The following is a 17,444-nucleotide window of genomic DNA, read 5'->3' on the forward strand; positions in this document are numbered from 1 at the left end:
TTCTTCCTTTATGTGAATAACAAATTAGTTATTCTTAATTCAAATAGCACTAAATATAATTGTTTGTGCTATGAGTATCATTAACATAATCTATTTTTAGGATAAGGAAAGAAATTTCTGCTAAATCTCCCATTGTCAACATTTTAGCGCATTAAACTTAAATCTGTAATCTGATAATACTCTGTTATTTGGCGTCGCAGCATGACTCATCACTCAAGTACTCATCCGTTGATAAACATGCGGTGATGAAAGCAAAATACAATAAATAATTATTCGCGATTTCTGCATCAAGGATATAAAATATTAGTTGGTGTAAAATTAACAAATGCTTCGGTTTGAGATTATGCCAAGCAGATACGCAGCTATGGAGTCAAGTTACTAATCACACAAATTTATGCTAAAATAATTATTTCTTCAATAATGAGATATTTTATTTAGCGCCAAACTGAGATTAAGAATCGGGATTTCCGACATGTTTTTTTATGATGAGGAAAAAAATCTAATGCGCGTGCGTAAAGCATACCCCTTTCCTTCAAAAAAGCCCTAAAAAATTGGTTGGTGGTGGGTTTGAGGTCCGGATTTTAGATCATTCCAGATATTGGATGTCCGGATCTCGGACTTTGTACTGTATATATACATCTTTCAAAATATAACTTACCAGTATGGATTCACTCTTTTAAAATAATTCTACTTTAATTAAACTTAGGAAATAATATAATCAATTAATCAATATTGTTTAGGAAATAAATTATATATATATATATATATAGTAAAAAATGTATATTTTCACTATTCAAGTATTCACTGTGACAAGTATTCTTATCTTGTCACATGAACAGGCCTCTGTGCAAAGGGGCTTCTCTGTAAATAAAGCAATTGAAATTGAAAATTTAAGTGACTCATCATACATTTTTCGACATCATCATACATCGAAATTTTTTCGTTTTCACTAACCTCTCTGTCACATTCTTCATGTCTTTATCCATTTTTTGCAGCAATTCAACTTTTTGTTTGATGGACATCGAAACATACTTTCGTTTTGTACGATCCTTTGGGAGCTCCAGAATCAAAAATTCTATTTGACATAATCGAAAGTTCAAGTTTACTTTTATAGTATTGCTCTTACAGTCTGCAAAAAATAATAAGCCGGATCCAATTCGAAAATTAAGAAACAACGCAATCATCAACATTAACTGAAATAGATAATTAGATAATTTTAGCTTACACCGTCCGTTATACATAAAACGCGCACGCGAAAACGTATTCTGCACTTGCGCACACGCAAATGCGCAGTCGTAAGAGGTCTTGCGCGCACGCGTAAACGCCTATGCGCATGTGTCAACGCGGCGCATGCGCAGAAAGATTTTAGCCTTGAGGTCCGGATTATAGATCATTCCGAATTATGGGTGTCCGAATTAACGACTTTTGACTGTATATTCTATCCAAAACGTTTATTTGATTAAAAATAATTTCTTGTCTCTCTAATTCTAATGTCTTAGTTTCCTATTTAATTACCTTTTGCCCATTAGGTGATGCTATACTCATTTTCTTTTTGATTCTCTTACTAATTTTTAGTCCTAAGTACCTCAGATTTCATCTCTTAACGTAACTAATCAAAATTAGAATGGATTTATCAAATTGTCTTTAGTGTTTTGGCGTAAATATCCTTTGATAGCATTGTGACCACCCTTAAAGCATTGGCCGGGAAAGATTCAAATTGCACTTTGTTATTTAACGGTTGCTGGAGATGCTGAAACGTTTTCTTGATGCTTTGTATGCATGTAATGGGAAGCCTGCAAGTAAATTCAGGCTTTTATTATATAATGAAATGCAGATTAATGGTCAAGTTTATCTGCAAGCTCCCCAGTTGTTAATTTTGGGTTATTTTCCACTAAAGCATGTACAATGTCCTTTTTGCCAGAAATCTGCCCAGGTTGTGGTTCATCATCGAAATTAAATTCAGTTTTTAAAAAATCTGCTAAATTACTTCTTATTGTGCAGACAGTATATAAAAAATGCATTTTATTTATTTATTTTTTGTCGTAGTTTTAACACATATTCCTTTTTTGATTTCATAATGTGGTGCAAATGTATATCTTTTGACAGTCTTTTTACACAAAAATCAACTTTGCGGAATAGTGCCTGTCTTTAAAAATAACTCGCCATACTCCTACCTATACCATTGGTTCACCATACAGCCATGAACTAAGGCACTGGTGCTTCTTAGCTGTGATTTTACAATTTATGAAAACGGAGAATTAAATTTTATAATTATCCAGTGTGTCAAAGTGAAAAAACATTGTCTGAAAAACCATAAATCTTCACTGTATTGTTCAAAGAAAGCATTGCCTTCAGCATTGTATATTTATAATGCAGCAGTATTCCAGCATACCCATTATAATATAGATCAATAGAATATTACAATATGTCAATATTAAATATAGTGACTTTGATTATTGTATAAGTTCTGAGTTATTTTTTAAGGTTTGATTCATCTTTGAGTACTATTTAGTATATTAAATAAAAAATATCAATGTTTTTAGTATGTAAAAATAACCATAAACTGAATACCAGATCCAGATATTTTAGTACGAAGTCTGAGATCCGGACTCATCAGGACTTTGGCTAATCCCAATTTGAGAGTTTTCCGGATATTGGCTATGTATTATGAGATTGATGATGAAAGACAAGTTCTTCCGCTAAATATTGTCTTGCCTCTATTGCGCACTGAGGCAATTAAGCCAGAATTATTAGTTATTTATTATACTTATGTCTATTTCTTACATATGTTTAAGGCTTATCAGAGTCCTGAATAAATAATTCCCACAGATACTTAAGGCTTATCGAGGGCCAGCACTACATATCTTACTGCCTGATGGGTCCTAAAGTCTCCTACCATGCAACCCCCTTAAGTTCTAAATTTTTGCCGCCCATAAATTTTGGATCCCACAGCTTTCTTTAAATTCCAGATATCCTTTTATCCCTTAATTTTGTTGCTCGGTGCTTCTGTAAATTTCAACAATCTCATCTTCCATATATTCTGCCTCCAGGTGCGGCCATACAATCTCTGGTGCCGGCTCTGAGTTTATGTGTTAAACAATAGCACTACATGTAATCTTTTGGCCTATGAGCATCATTAATAAAATCTATTTTTAGCATATGGAAAGACATTTTTGTTAAATTTTTCCTTGTCAACATTTAGCGCATCTGTAATCATCGCCAAGCGTAAATGTCAGCATGAAAGGTTTCCATACTCCTTGTTATTCAATTACTAATCTAAGAATATTGTTTAGGCATCCTTGCATGAGTCATTACTCAAGTTGTCATGTCTTGATAAACATAGGTTTATAAAAGTAAAATATAATAAATAATATATTGCCAAGTTGGCATCAGAGATATAAAAGTTTTAAAATCAACAATGTTTTTACGTAGAATGTTTCTGTTTGAGATGTATGCCAAGCAGATATGCAGCTACAGAGCCAAATTATTGATCACACAAATTTATGCTAAAATGATTGTTTCTTCAATAACAAGGTATTTTATTTAGTGCCAAAGTGAAATTGAGAATTGGGACTCTCTACATGTTTTATTATGGGGAAAACAATCAAATGTGCATGCATGAAGCATAAAAAAAATTCCTAAAAGAATAAATTTTGTTGGTGGCTTTGAGGTCGAGAGTTTAGATTTTTCCGGATATTGGAGTCCAGATCTCAGACTTTGTACTGTGTTTAATCTGAAGACTACAACTTATATTTTGTCTCTTATGAGGTGCAGAACATGAGTTAACAATTTTACTCAAATGGCTGGGGCCCAAACAATTTAAGAATTACTAATATGGAATACTGGTATTACTGAAAATGTTATGTTGTATATAATTTTATGCATAAAATAAAAAGATCTTAAAAAAGTGCTCTTCTTTTATGATTTGCTACATGTGTATTTTCATTGTAATTAATCACATTTATGTGCACCATTTGTATGCATAGTATATTTTAAATAATATAATTTAAATCATGATATTTTTACTTGTCTAGGCCACAAATACTTACCTTTGACAGGGAAAGAAGTTTATACTGGAAGTATTGAGCATGTTGGAACAAAATAAAAATCAAAATTTTCCCACAGAGATATTTCCTGAGGTAACATTAATTCGTTAGTTTCTGCTTTTTTCATGGAGTAACACTGATTGTTTAATAGTCACATGCAAAGTATTTGTTTTTTGTTCAAACTTTTGAAATAATTACTGTGATATATATACACTCATGTCCATAAATTAAGGATAATGCAAAATCAGGCAAAGGAAGAGTTAGAAGCAAAACAAATTTGACTTATTTGTAAAGTTTATTTATTAAACAAAAAGTAAAGAGCAAAAAAAAATATGCTATATGTTTGATATTATTAAAAAAAATAACGATTTTTTTCTCCCAGGAGCAAATTACAAAAAAAAAAAAACCTATTTACAAAAAACCAATATTACATGGTTGGTATGATTGTTAATACATTGTATGTCTCCCAGATGATGCAATACAGTCCGTACAACGCCTAGGCAGGCTGAGTATCAAATTATCGATCTGATCTTGGGGGATATTTCACCACTCAAAAAGCAATGCTTTCCAAAGTTCCGGTAGACATGTAGGAGGAGGTTGACTGGCTGCAACTCGTTGTCCAAGCATGTTCCACCCATGCTTTACTGGATTCAAGTCCGGTGAGAATGCTGGCCAGTCCATACGGGTGATATCGTCCGATTGAAGGCATTCGCTTACGATGTTTGCATGGTGAGGATGGGCGTTGTCATCCATAAACACAAATTGTGTGCCCATGGCGCCCCGAAACTAATGTACATGTTGTTCCAGAATGACGTCCTGATAGATTTGGCTTGTCATGGTTCCAATTTGAACATGCAGGTCAGTTCTGGAACCCAAAATAATTCCACCCCAAACGAGCACTCCTGCACCACCGTAACGGTGTCGTTCAATGCTGTTTTCTTGGTGGTAACGGGTACCTGGAGCTCTCCATATGAAAGTCTGGCGAGAATCAGACTGCAAGCTAAAACTTGACTCGTCGGAAAACATCACACAAGCCCACTGTCGCGGTGTCCACAATGCATGGTCTCTACTCCAGTCTAACCGCAGGTGACAGTGAGTTGCAGTAAGTGGAACGCATCTGACAGGTCTACGAGCATATAGACCAATCTGAGCTGACAAGACAAGTCTGAGGCTGTGCTCCACGTGTTTCTTTTGGCAGTAATTTCCAAATACCGGTTCTCATTCAGTGTTGTAACTCTGGGGCGACCTGTGCTGTAACGTCTACTCACATTACCGTCATCTTGGAATCGTTGCCAAAGCCTGAAGATGACACTCTGGGCAATTCCAAGTTCGTCTGATACTTCCAGTTGGGTACGCCCACATTCCAGACGGCCGATAATTCTACCATGTAAAACACCATCCAAATGCGTCTTTTGTGTCATAACTATTCGGTTATTGCACTTAAATGCTTATAAAGCGCCTGCGAACAATTTTACTTCTTTCCCTGTATTCCTTATATATCACTCTCTTACACTCTTGTCATTGTGACGTACCATCGGTGTCATCTGGTTATTTCCTGAAATTTGCATATGATTCTTGAAGCTGTGTGTGGTGATTTTACAGGTGATATATTTATTTCAGAGTCAGATTTCCGTGTGACTCCGAATTATCCTTAATTTATGGACTTGAGTGTATAATGGGCAATGTAATGTAGAAAGTGCTATGATATATCTAAAGGACACCTGCTTAAAAATTTATCTTTCTCATTTTTCTGCATTGATTTTTGAATTATCATAGCCATTTACCTCAACGAAACTTGGACTCAAGTGTTATAGGTCAGTGCTTGGTAAACAAGCCAGACTGATGCTTGAGAACAGTCACAATACGAGACGAAGCATAAATTCCTGTATTATAGTCAGTTTTGTACGATACTGCTGGCATGAAAGTAAACTTTAATCCTTCATAGATATTATAAATATATTTTCTGATAAATAACAGTTTCAAAATTATATTTCATAAATAAATAACACTTCAAGTGAGTAAACTTTATTAGAAGTAAACTTTAATCCTTCTGCCTTTTGCAGATATTATGAATATATTATATTTTTAATATATAATTTATATAATAAAGAATCGTGACTAACTCATGTGGTGTACTGATAGGAACTAACGTTGGGTTACGACCATGAAATTACTATGTTAATGCTCACTAGCCCAGCTTTCTTTTCACAAGCCTGAATCATGATGTTTATGTTTGGCTCTGCTTTCTGTTGTCGAGCCTGTTTCATGATGTTTATGTTTGGGACAAAATCTCAATCATGAGTAGTCAGACTCGTTAAAGCACGGGAAGCAGTTAAATAAATATTCATTTTTTTGTAGTTAACATAGTAAATCAAGATATAAAATCTGTCATTTAATCATATATTATAGAATTTATGGTCAGGTGTTTTTAAAACTCAGTTATTAATAATAATAAACCGGTTTAAATGAATAATTTATGAGTTTATCACATGAACTATTTGTTATTAATAATTTCCATCAATGAAGGAAAGTGTAGCAATTTTCGGTGTGTTCGTTTTAAGATTTGCCATTATGCATGAGTGTGATTTTCTTGCATCAACACCTAACAAAATTGCAAATGTAGAATAGCTGTGGTGAACACTCAGGTTTGTTTTTGCCTGTTGGCCACAACTGAATAAAATCTACTGTTTTTTCCCTCTAGATGTAGGCACTCACATTTTTCAGAACACTCACATATACTTTACATTCAGCATTCACAAATGTTCTGTGTTCTGCTGTGTCTCAATTTGGTATTACTTTTGTCAGTTTCTAGCATACACATAAATGTTTTCAAATTTTCACAAATTTTACTCTCTTTGTGTAAGCACAGTGGATGATGATTTAGATTTCCGAGAGCACATTTTGATGATGGTTTTGATATGCTCAAATCGAAAAAAGGAAAAAATTAATTGTCAGCTGGAAGTGTTTCCCCCCCCCTAAGAGAGATAAGGAAAGTGAAGAGAAAACTTCTGGCAAATTAGCAGAAGATTAGCATTGACTATCAAAGCATGATATTGTTAAGAATTGGTTGTTTTAAAAAACATATTGCTGCAGCTAAAAATGAAAAAGACCTAATTATACTTTTTGCTTTTCTGGAGGAGAATTTTCAAAACTCTCTTGAGATTCATATTGCAGTTTGCCATGGAGGGTGCAATAGAATGATAAAAATGCTTGAGACAAAATATAAGCATATTATGATCAAAATTGATATATTTAAATCTTTGTGAATCTTGTCAAAAGAAACAATTTGTTCAAAGACAAAGTTTTTCTGTTTGTTTATTTTGTTAAAAGCATTAAATTGAATCTAAGGTGTCAAGTTGGTCGATCTTACTGACTTAGTCAGAAACGAATGGAGACATTAAGTTTATAATGGTTTAACAAGACCATTTAATGAAATTTGTTCAAAAAGGGCAATAAAAGCAAATTAAGTTACCTATCATCTGCTGGATGTGTCCACGATATGGAGAGCTAAGACTGACAATGGCAAAGAATTTGCTAATAAAAATATTGAAACAAGATATTGAAGAGGTGTTACTTGCTGAGTTGGAAACAAACATACAAAGTGGTCAGAAGGCATAAAGTTTATTCAATTTGTGAGAAATGGAACACATTGCTTAGAAAGAGATCACAGTATGTATGAAGCTTTTAGCTGTAAAGCTAAAGTATGTTTAAGAACCTACTTGCCAGTTAATAGGAATTGAAGATAAAGAATACCCGGCATTATTAAGAGTCTAAGACTGATATCCATCCTCAGAAAGTAATCTTAGTCAAGGATAAAGATACTGGTGCAATGAATATGGAAGTTGAACTGGATGATTTGAATGAAGACTTGGAGGTAATAACTGTTGCAGATGTAATGAAAAACAGAAATAAAAGTGTTGGGTAACAGAAAAGGAACAACATAATTCTGAAGTGGAAAAGAGAAAGAATTGATGAAGTCTCAGAAAATATTCAAGAAACATAGCACTGTGCTAAACTGTCACCAAATAAGCAAGAAGAAAACATGTTAGCACTTTTTAAGTTAAAACCTGCAGCTGTTAATTTAGGAGAAACCGTTTGGATAAAAATACCAGAGGGATGGCATGGGAAAGGCTGATAAGGTGAATTATAGCTGTTACAATTTTTAAACAAAATGAAAATAATTTAAGCTCAAAACATGGCATTTAAAACCAACTTCTAACCAAAGAATTATTGTAGTGTATGCTAGGAAGCTTTTATTTTAGTCAATAAAGTTACAAATATTAAAATAAGTAAGAAAATGTGCTCATAAGAAATTTACGTAGTCAGGGATTTCAATATTGTAATTGCACAAGTAATGGTAGCCCAAATCGCTACAGTGGAAAAATTCAGAAACCCTCCGTAAATTCATATTTCACAGTCGTTAATAATTTCTTTAAAATGTAATAGCAGTGTGTTTATAATGCAATTTATTTGCATTTTTTGTTGCTGTAAGGTGTTCATAATGTAATTTATTTGATGTAGTAAATAATGAATGTATCTTACAAATAACAGTAATCATTGCTATAAAACATTTTTTTTTTTTTTTCATTGATTGAATTTCACTGCTAAGAAAAATGCTAAAGTATGTAATAAATAACAGTAATCATTGTTGTAAGACATTTTTTAATTTCATGCATGTTTGCATGACATTAAAATTTCATTAGAGTTTGAAATTTCTGTTTAGTATGCTTAATTATTTGCATTGACCAAACCCCATTTATGATTATAAATATTTAATAGTAAATGTGATTATTTTGTGTTATTTATCGCATTAAACCAACAACTGGATTATTATTAATAATCACTGGATTTTTTTACTTTGACCATAATATATGCAATGAATACAAGGGGGAATATATACTGTAACAATTTCATATGCTAAAACAGATAAAAATATGCCTAGGCTAAATGACTGTAACAAAACTAAGAATTGTTGTACATTGCTTCAGGGAATCTAGTGGTTTGGCTCATCGATGTTGCAGTGGCAGTCTGTCATTGGCCATATCTTAAGTCGTGGGACCACAGATGCGGGCTGTAGCAGCGCAATCAGCAAATTACGTAGCTTAATATATCCAGAAGAAAGATCAAATCAGCGTAAATGTTGCACTTGAGGAAAAGGGCAAGGAAAAAAAAACTACGAGGAAATGACACTCAACCTAAACACCATACTAAATTAAAATGTGTGTGACATGTCCTTGAACATTATAGTTGCAAAATCTTTGCCTGTTTCATTATATCTGGGATATCAGTTAAGAAAAATGCTTGGAATAAAACCATAACTCAAGGATAAATTATAGATCATCTTCTGTCTGACCAAAGTATTTTTCTTAAATTCTAACCTGATAAATCACACTGTGTTTCATATGCTGGGAAATACAGTATCTTGAGATATTGCAATCCATGTGACTGAAATTTGTTGCCAGAATTCTATCATTTGCAGCTGCTGGTAGTCTCTGTTATTCCAGTGTGTGCTGCATTTGTATACCAGACATGTTCAATTGGGAAAACATCTAGTGAATCCAGCAGTCAAGGCAGAATTTTAACCTTTTATGTGTTGCAGAAGTTTTGACATTGATTGCTTACTGTGATTGTGCATTACCTTGCTGTAAGGTAATTCTGAAGTCCTTGTGAAGATATGGGAAAAACCACAGTTTTTATCATATCTGTAATGTAACTCTGGCTAATTAGTTTATTGTATGCTTTCTTTACACAAGCTTAACTCGTATCAAATGGCACCCCACAAAGCAGGTCGTTTCGACACTGGGGCAGTTTGAGGCCATATTTTTTTTAGTATTTTTATTTATTTTTAGAATAAATATGAAGTAATATAAATAAGTAATATGACTGATTTTTATTTATTGAATTAGCAATTGTTTGCATGCATATTTGAAATAAATATATGTGTGTATATGTGCGAAAGTGTTCTAGATTTTTGTTTATGTCCCAGATTAGTGAGAAGCCCTCTCGCCAATGTCACGGCCCCGGGACATGAAAGAGGTTTTTTTTTTTATTTATTTATTTCAGAAAACAGTATCAAAACGGCAAAATGCACAAATTTTAAAAAAACATATGGTTACAGACAAATATAATTACAGGTAAATAAGGTTACACATAAATAAGATTAGAGATAAATTAGATTACATCACAGAACTGTTATTATACTAATCCATTGCTAAGTTATGCGTCACACTTTTCAGATATTCCATTATTTCTTGGATTTTCAAAATCTTCAACTATTACTTTAATTCTCATATCAGCTCGCAGATACCTATTCTGCTTGTGCCGCAGTTCATCTCCACGTACAAATTGTTCATAACATTGATCAATTGATTTAAGAACATGCCTGAGACCATCTATGAATTCCCATAATGTGGGGTGTGAAACACCAAATGTATGGCGTCAAACAAGAACAAAAAAAAGTATGGTGTCAAACTGACCCCGCGTCGAAACGACCTCGTGTCAAATTGACCACACATCGAAATGCTGGCGTCGATCTGACCTGTAAAGGGCACCCCATACTATACCTCCTACTGCTGGACCTGTAGGATTCATACAGTAAAATTCTAAGAAGCACTTCCTACTGTGGAGGCATCTGTATATTTGTCTACCTTGATATTGCATGTAGAAGCAGAATTTGTCTGAGAAATGTCATTCAGTTCATATAATCGCATGCACCACTCTGTTCACAAATGAAGGTCATATGCTGCTGCACCATAAAGGTAGGCGGAGGAGTAGCAACTGTGCCTATTCCGCTTATAGCAACCGTGCCAAGGTATGAATTCTGTGAATGGGCTGTTTGATGGCAGATTTCGCCATCTGTTACTCGACTAATTGAAGCATTGTTATTGCAATGAAAAATTCAACATAGATTTTAAAAAGACTATCTTACATCTGCATCAGTGTGCAAAGCACTCTGATACTCATTGGGCAAATGATTTATGTTTAATTTGGAGGAAAGAAAAAGATGGTGACATTAGCTAAAACATTAAGTAATGTATGAGCCGAACAGTTGTCTATAATTGCTAAAATTTTGCATCATCGGATGAATCAACTAATTTCAAACGTTGCTGAGCATCTGGTATGAAATTATTTTCAAAATCAGTCATTTGTTAATGTTTCTGTCATTCATGCTTTTATATTTAAGCGATGATAGAGATAATTTTACTCTTTCAAATGTCAAAGTTGTGTTATTCCCAATTGTGTAAAGTTTAAATTTGTGCATTCCTGTAACATTTGCACGTACCAGAAGGATTAGTCTTGCTTTGGAATCTTTGACACAAGGTTAGGTCTTTTCTGTACAAGTAGCTCGGGTATTTCAAAATTCGTATATTACCAGGCAACACCAATGTCATCACAGCAATAAATTCTGGAGATAACTTTCATCCTTAATGAGTTTGGTGAATACACATGGATCAGCTGAAGCTTTATTGCCTGAAATTTTGAACTGCCTCATGCCATGGTGATTTTTAAATTTGGTTAACCGACCTGCTGAATATACGAATTAAGCTTTTAACTTCATCATCATTAAATATTTTGCCTACAGCCATTAGCAATGGACTGTCAATGATGCAGCATCGCTATCTCATCTATTCAATCATCACTTTGTCATAATTGTCATTTTTAGAATTATGAATAGTTTTTTTTTGTTATTCATTGTTGTTCTATTGACTCTCCAGTGCCATATTCCTAACATAAGTTCTAACTTTAATTTTAATAGTGCAGCACCAATTATACCAGATCTAAAAAATAATAAGCTGAATCAAATTAAAAAGTTAAGAAAGAGCACAATTTGCAATGTTAACTGAACTTAAATTCCTCAGAATCAAATTCCTTCTCCTGTTGCTATGCAAGTGAACAGAAACTAGGATGAGCGACGTTCTGCTCCCAAAAAATATGTCTTGGACATTCAGTTATTGTTTATGTTAAAATATAAATTATATTGTTAAAAAAAATGCTAATCCCCCCACAACCATTCAAGGGCAAAAAGTGTAGTCATAGCCACTGTTAATACAGTGTTAATCAATGTATTGCTATTAGCCAACATGTTATTCTGAGCCAGCAGGTGTTTGAATGTTATGAGTAGGAATCTCAGTTAGTCAATGAGAAAAATCACTGTTATCGAACAGTTTCTTTCTTTCTTTCTTTCTTTCTTTTTTTTTTTTTTTTTTTTTTAAGTATTATACTCTCCATTCCAACACTTTGTAAGAAAAAAAAAATCTTAAAAAATTGCTGAAGGCTGTTCTGAAGTCCAGATATTAGATCATTACGAATATGAAAAATTCAGATTTTGGACTTTTTATTATAAATGCTGTATTAAAGTAAATTGGTTGAGCACTTTTTGTAGAAAGCATGAACAATATCATTTCTAGTATTGGAATTAAAATTTTGGATCTTAAATCAAATTTAAAAAATACTCATGTATAGAAATTTATTCCCATTTCATTAAATATTTATCTCATATACAAGTTTGACATGTTTAAATTGCGTTTATTTAATATAATTCTTAGACTTCTGGTTTGGTTACAATATTAAAAAATTTAAATGTAATATCCTTTGTTCAATTTGATAGAGTTCTGCTATAAATTAAGTTAGAAAAAGTGTGTTGGAATATTACATGGCCTACATAATGATAAGAAAACACTGTTAAGAGGTTTTGGATATGATAGTTTTCTAAAAATTAATGGGCAGCAATTCATTGGTACTACTTTCCACATCTTAACTCTAAAACATATTAAAGACTTAATTCTAAAATATGCTGTATGCACATTATCTTATGTTTTTACTAAGGTGTTTGACATTTGTTAAGTTACTTTTTTTTTTTTTTTTTTTTTTTTTTTTTTTTGTTTCATTTCTGTTTTTAGAGTAAAGGATTCATGACAACACGCTGGAGTATTGGTCATACAATCTTTGATCTAGTCTAGATACATCTTTTTCCTGACGCATCAAATTTCATAGCCATGGAAGATGTAAGTTTTGTTTAAATGATTTTGCTGAAACTTTTGCAAAAATTATGCTTTTATGTTTAATCAGATTTGCATGAAAACACGGGAGAGTCTGAAAGATACTGCCATATAATGTAACTGGAAATTTAAAGGGAAGTTGAGTAATATGTTTCATGTACCTTGCAAGTTGTTATTGGATTTGAAAATCTGTTTAATACATTTAGTTTTGACATTATTAATGTGCTTTATTGGATTTGAAAATCTGTTTAATACATTTAGTTTTGACATTATTAATGTGCTTTTCTCTCTTTTTTTCATTCATGATTTTGATATCATGCTTGAATGCTTATGGGGGATGGTGAAGACCAATTTTTATTCTATGAAACTAAAAACTTTTAATGACATTCATTAATGAATTACCATGGGATTCAGTCCATACTGCTTGTTGTGTGTTGCTGTGTCACAGAGAGCATGATCCAACTGATGCATGTGTGCATTTAGAAACACGGTGACTGGATTGAAGGTATTTACTAACTCAGGTAAAATAAAATTACCTGACTTGTACATGTGCAATATGCTTTGTATTGCCGTATCTACTTATATGTAGCTTGCATTAAAAATTATTATATTCATTGAAGTGGTAACATTCATGTTGCTTGTCTTGTATAAGTAGAAATAATGGATTTCATTAAATGTCTAAAATTTTTATTATTTTTATGTTCCAAATTTTCATAAATTTACTTAAAATTGAAAATATTTTTGTATTGGCTATTGTGAAGATTTTTCAGTTTATTAAGCCATGTTGGGGAACTAAATCATTTTGCTATGCTATTTTTGAAGCTAGAACTTACTCTGTTTCTGTTTTCAAGGTCTTGGCTCCAAACAGAGTTAAAAGCAAAAGTTCATAGTTTTGCTGGACGAACACTCCACATATGTAAAAATGAAATAATCACCTGTTAGCATTTCTTAAAATGTTTTATCTGTCCATCTTTTAACCCCTTGTCTTATGATTTGAATTACAAGAGTGCATGCCTTACACACCAACAAGGTTGGTCACACATCAAGATATTTTATGATTTGGCTAAGCATTTAAACTGGAGGCAACTTCTAGCATCAGTTATGTCTAAATACTTCACTTTCCTAAATGATTTATGTTTCACTTTCCTAAAAACTGTATTTTTGCAAAATTGACTGACATTAAAGATATATTTCTAACGTCCCGCTTATATTGCTGAATAGCCGAACTGAAGAACTGATTGCTGTTTCACCCATAGTAATCAAATAGACTGTTCTGTTATTAATACTTCATCTTTGTTTTCATTTCTGACCTACAAAATGCTAAGAAGTTTCTTTGATCAAGTAACGGAAAATAACAATTGCTAGCTTTTAAATGTAGTTTGACCATCTGAAAAATACTAGTGAAAAACCAGACAAATCTTGCACTTGTCTTTTGATAAAGCTATTGTTTGCAAAATGGAAACATTTAACTATCGGGTTGTAACGAAAGTTTTCAACCAAAAAACGTTCTTAATAAAGTTAAAAAAAAAAAAAAAACGCGAAACCAGTACCTCTAGTGCAGGTAGTAATCACCACCCAAATGTATGATTTTCTGCTAACATTTTGATAGCTTTTCAAAGCCTTCAGCCCAGAATGGAATATAGCACCAGCAAGGTGTAGCTGCAGATGTAAAAAAAGTAGAAGTCCAAAAAAGCAATTTCAGGGCTGTACAGTGGGTGTTGCAAAAGATCCCATTCAAGTCTGTACAGAGTCCAGCTGGTGAATGGAGACACATGTGGTCTTTCATTATTTTGATGGAGTATGTTACCTTCTTGCGCCGGAACTCAGTTTGACATTTTTCTTTGATAGTAGCATCAGCATGGACTAGTATCTTGCTGTACACCTTACTGTCAGGGGTTTTACCTTTTTCCAGATACTATTTGTGTATAATACCACGGTTATCCCACCAGATACAAAGCATGATCTTTTTATTAGTCAAAATTATACTTTGCAATGCTGCCGACAGGTTCACTGCATGCAGAGCAAGCCACTGTTTGGTTTTTGTTGTTGAAGTGAATCCGCTTTTCATCAGAAGTGTTGATTCGGTCCAGAATTTTATCCTTGCATTGATATTCGAATGGATTAGTGCAGGCCTGAACATGTCTGTCTGTATCTGCTTCGTCTCATGCGGCACCCAGTAATTGAACTTGTATGTCAAGTTTATGCGATGCATAGCATGAATGATGGACATGGCACTAACATCTAATTCCTTAGCAAGCTCTCGAGTGGTTGCATACTGATCTTTTTCTGCAAGTTCTGGCAGGCAGGCAGGCCTCATTAACATCAGTAGGACGGCCAGAGCATTCTGTTTCTTCTATGTCATAGTCCTTGTTTTTGAACTTTCGATACTAAACCATCACAGTGTTATATGATACAATGTTAGTACCAAAAGCTGTTCACATGATTTGGCGAAATTTTGTAGCTGACTTTTTGCAATAGAACTGGAAATAAATGATGTTTCTAATGTGGTAGCCTGATAGTTCTATTTGTGACCCAATTCTACTTGACAATATTTTTTTACAAATTTTACAACACAGTGTACTAAAGCAAGTGCCTTTCTTTCAAATATCAAAAATCATTTGACAAAATGCGTTTAAACAGGCGAATGTGATCTGTTTAGTGGACAATATTTGCAGTGGTGGGAAACTTTGATTAAAACTCGATATTTGCAAAAATCTGTTGAACTGCATCATTTTTCTGAATACTCGAGTTTCTTAACTGCCCTCATTAGAGGAATTCATTTGAATTGTTGGCTTCAGTTCAACCATTATTGTACATAATGGAAACTATATTTTCATGTCGTCCCAGTCTACAGGAAACCAAGTCTTGTCTATTTTTTGTCTGTTGCTTGTCTATTTATTTAAATTGCATGCTGTATGGTTTACGTGCTTATGTTTTCATGCAGAAAGTAAAATATCACTACTGTCAATATTATTATTTAAAATACCTGTTAAAGCATAGTTTAAAATGTTAGCAAACTTTTATTACCCTCATCAAAGCTTAGTATTCTTTCTGAAGACATTTTCAAGGGTATCTAATATTCAAGAAATATATCTTCACATTCCAATGTAGACAGGAAAATTGATAAGTGTTTTGTGGCATGTAGCTCAAAGAATATAACTAGCTCATGTCTGTCACATGTTGTGTTTACTTTTGGCCCTATTGACGTACCACATCTCTCATATGCCATAGTTAATGCAAGGTGTTAAATTTTACAGCTAACAAATGCAGAAAGCCTGGAGTTAAATTTTCAAAGTTTATAGTTGACAAAAGAACTGAATGTAATCATACAGTGATGTGTGCTGTGCTGGATATGTGCATAACATATTGTTTGTTCTGCATTGCTACTTTTACCTGAGTGGATTCTCTTTGCTGAAGTGAGTTAAGGGGTGATAAAATATAAATAGAATACAAAGTCTATAATGCAGACTCGTCGGGACTTCGGTAATTCTGGATTAGGGCTTTTTTTCGGATTATAGATCATCAATTTAAATCTGGTAAGATGGCATGAAGAAATTATACAGTTAAAAATATGAAATCGTAATTTATGAAATAAAGAGCAATTATGATCTAAAGGGTATCAAAATTTACAAAAAAAAACATAATATTTATTTGTTTACTTTATTAAACATTTCTTTCATATTAAGTTGCTATTTTTTTTTCCCCTTTAATACTTTTTATAAACTATATATCTTTCTATAAACAGACATAATTACTTGTTCAGTTACAAAGTTCCACTGTTCAAGTCCTGTAAATGCTGTGTCGAGTATACCAACTGACTTGTCAATTGAAATTTTTTCGTTTTCAATAACCTCTCTGTCACTTTCTTTGCTATACGGTATTTTCTGGATCTAGAACCATACTACAGATTTCGCTGTCCATTTATTGATGATTGGGGCATTGTCATTGCAATGAAAAACTTCTGCTATATCACCTTCATTTATTACCACATTTCCACATTTCTTTACAAAATTTAATAACTGGAAAATTTCGCCTTTGGTTTGCGATGTCCGAAAACCTTCAAATTTGCGGCTATCATCTTCATCGTCCTCACCATGAAATATGGTAGCTGGCCATAAATTATGCCATGCATTTTTTAACGTATCTGGAGACACATCCTCCCAATGCGCATGTGCAAACGTGCGTTAATGCGTATGTGTAAACGCATTACACGCATGCATAAAGCATACAAAAAGAAAACTTTGTGGCTTTGAGTTTCGGATTATAGATCATTCCAGATAGTGGATGTCTGTATTACAGACTTTGTACTGTATTATGCTTTTAATATTGAATTTATGATCAATTGCTCTAAAATTAAAAATTAATTTTTTAGTTTTTTAAGTTCCTTACTATATATTAA

The 17,444-nt window shown here is 33.0% G+C and overlaps 1 protein-coding gene across 9 annotated transcripts in view; it reads left to right on the forward strand.

The window, feature by feature from the left end:
- Nucleotides 1-17,444, forward strand: part of LOC118204815 (inositol polyphosphate-5-phosphatase A-like) — a 326,182-nt gene that overhangs the window by 276,534 nt on the left and 32,204 nt on the right. For 5 of the 9 annotated variants that reach the window (XM_085820263.1, XM_085820268.1, XM_085820270.1 and 2 more), the window contains 2 exons: nucleotides 4,035-4,139; nucleotides 12,947-13,051. The gene's annotated coding sequence lies outside the window, so the exon portion shown is untranslated. The remainder of the gene's footprint in view (nucleotides 1-4,034; nucleotides 4,140-12,946; nucleotides 13,052-17,444) is intronic. The other 4 variants (XM_085820269.1, XM_085820271.1, XM_085820267.1 and 1 more) reach the window with 1 other exon arrangement.

This window comes from Stegodyphus dumicola, chromosome 7 (genome assembly GCF_044657685.1).
Source record: "Stegodyphus dumicola isolate Sdum_Otavi_A_Nest chromosome 7, ASM4465768v1".
Classification (NCBI taxonomy): domain Eukaryota; kingdom Metazoa; phylum Arthropoda; class Arachnida; order Araneae; family Eresidae; genus Stegodyphus; species Stegodyphus dumicola.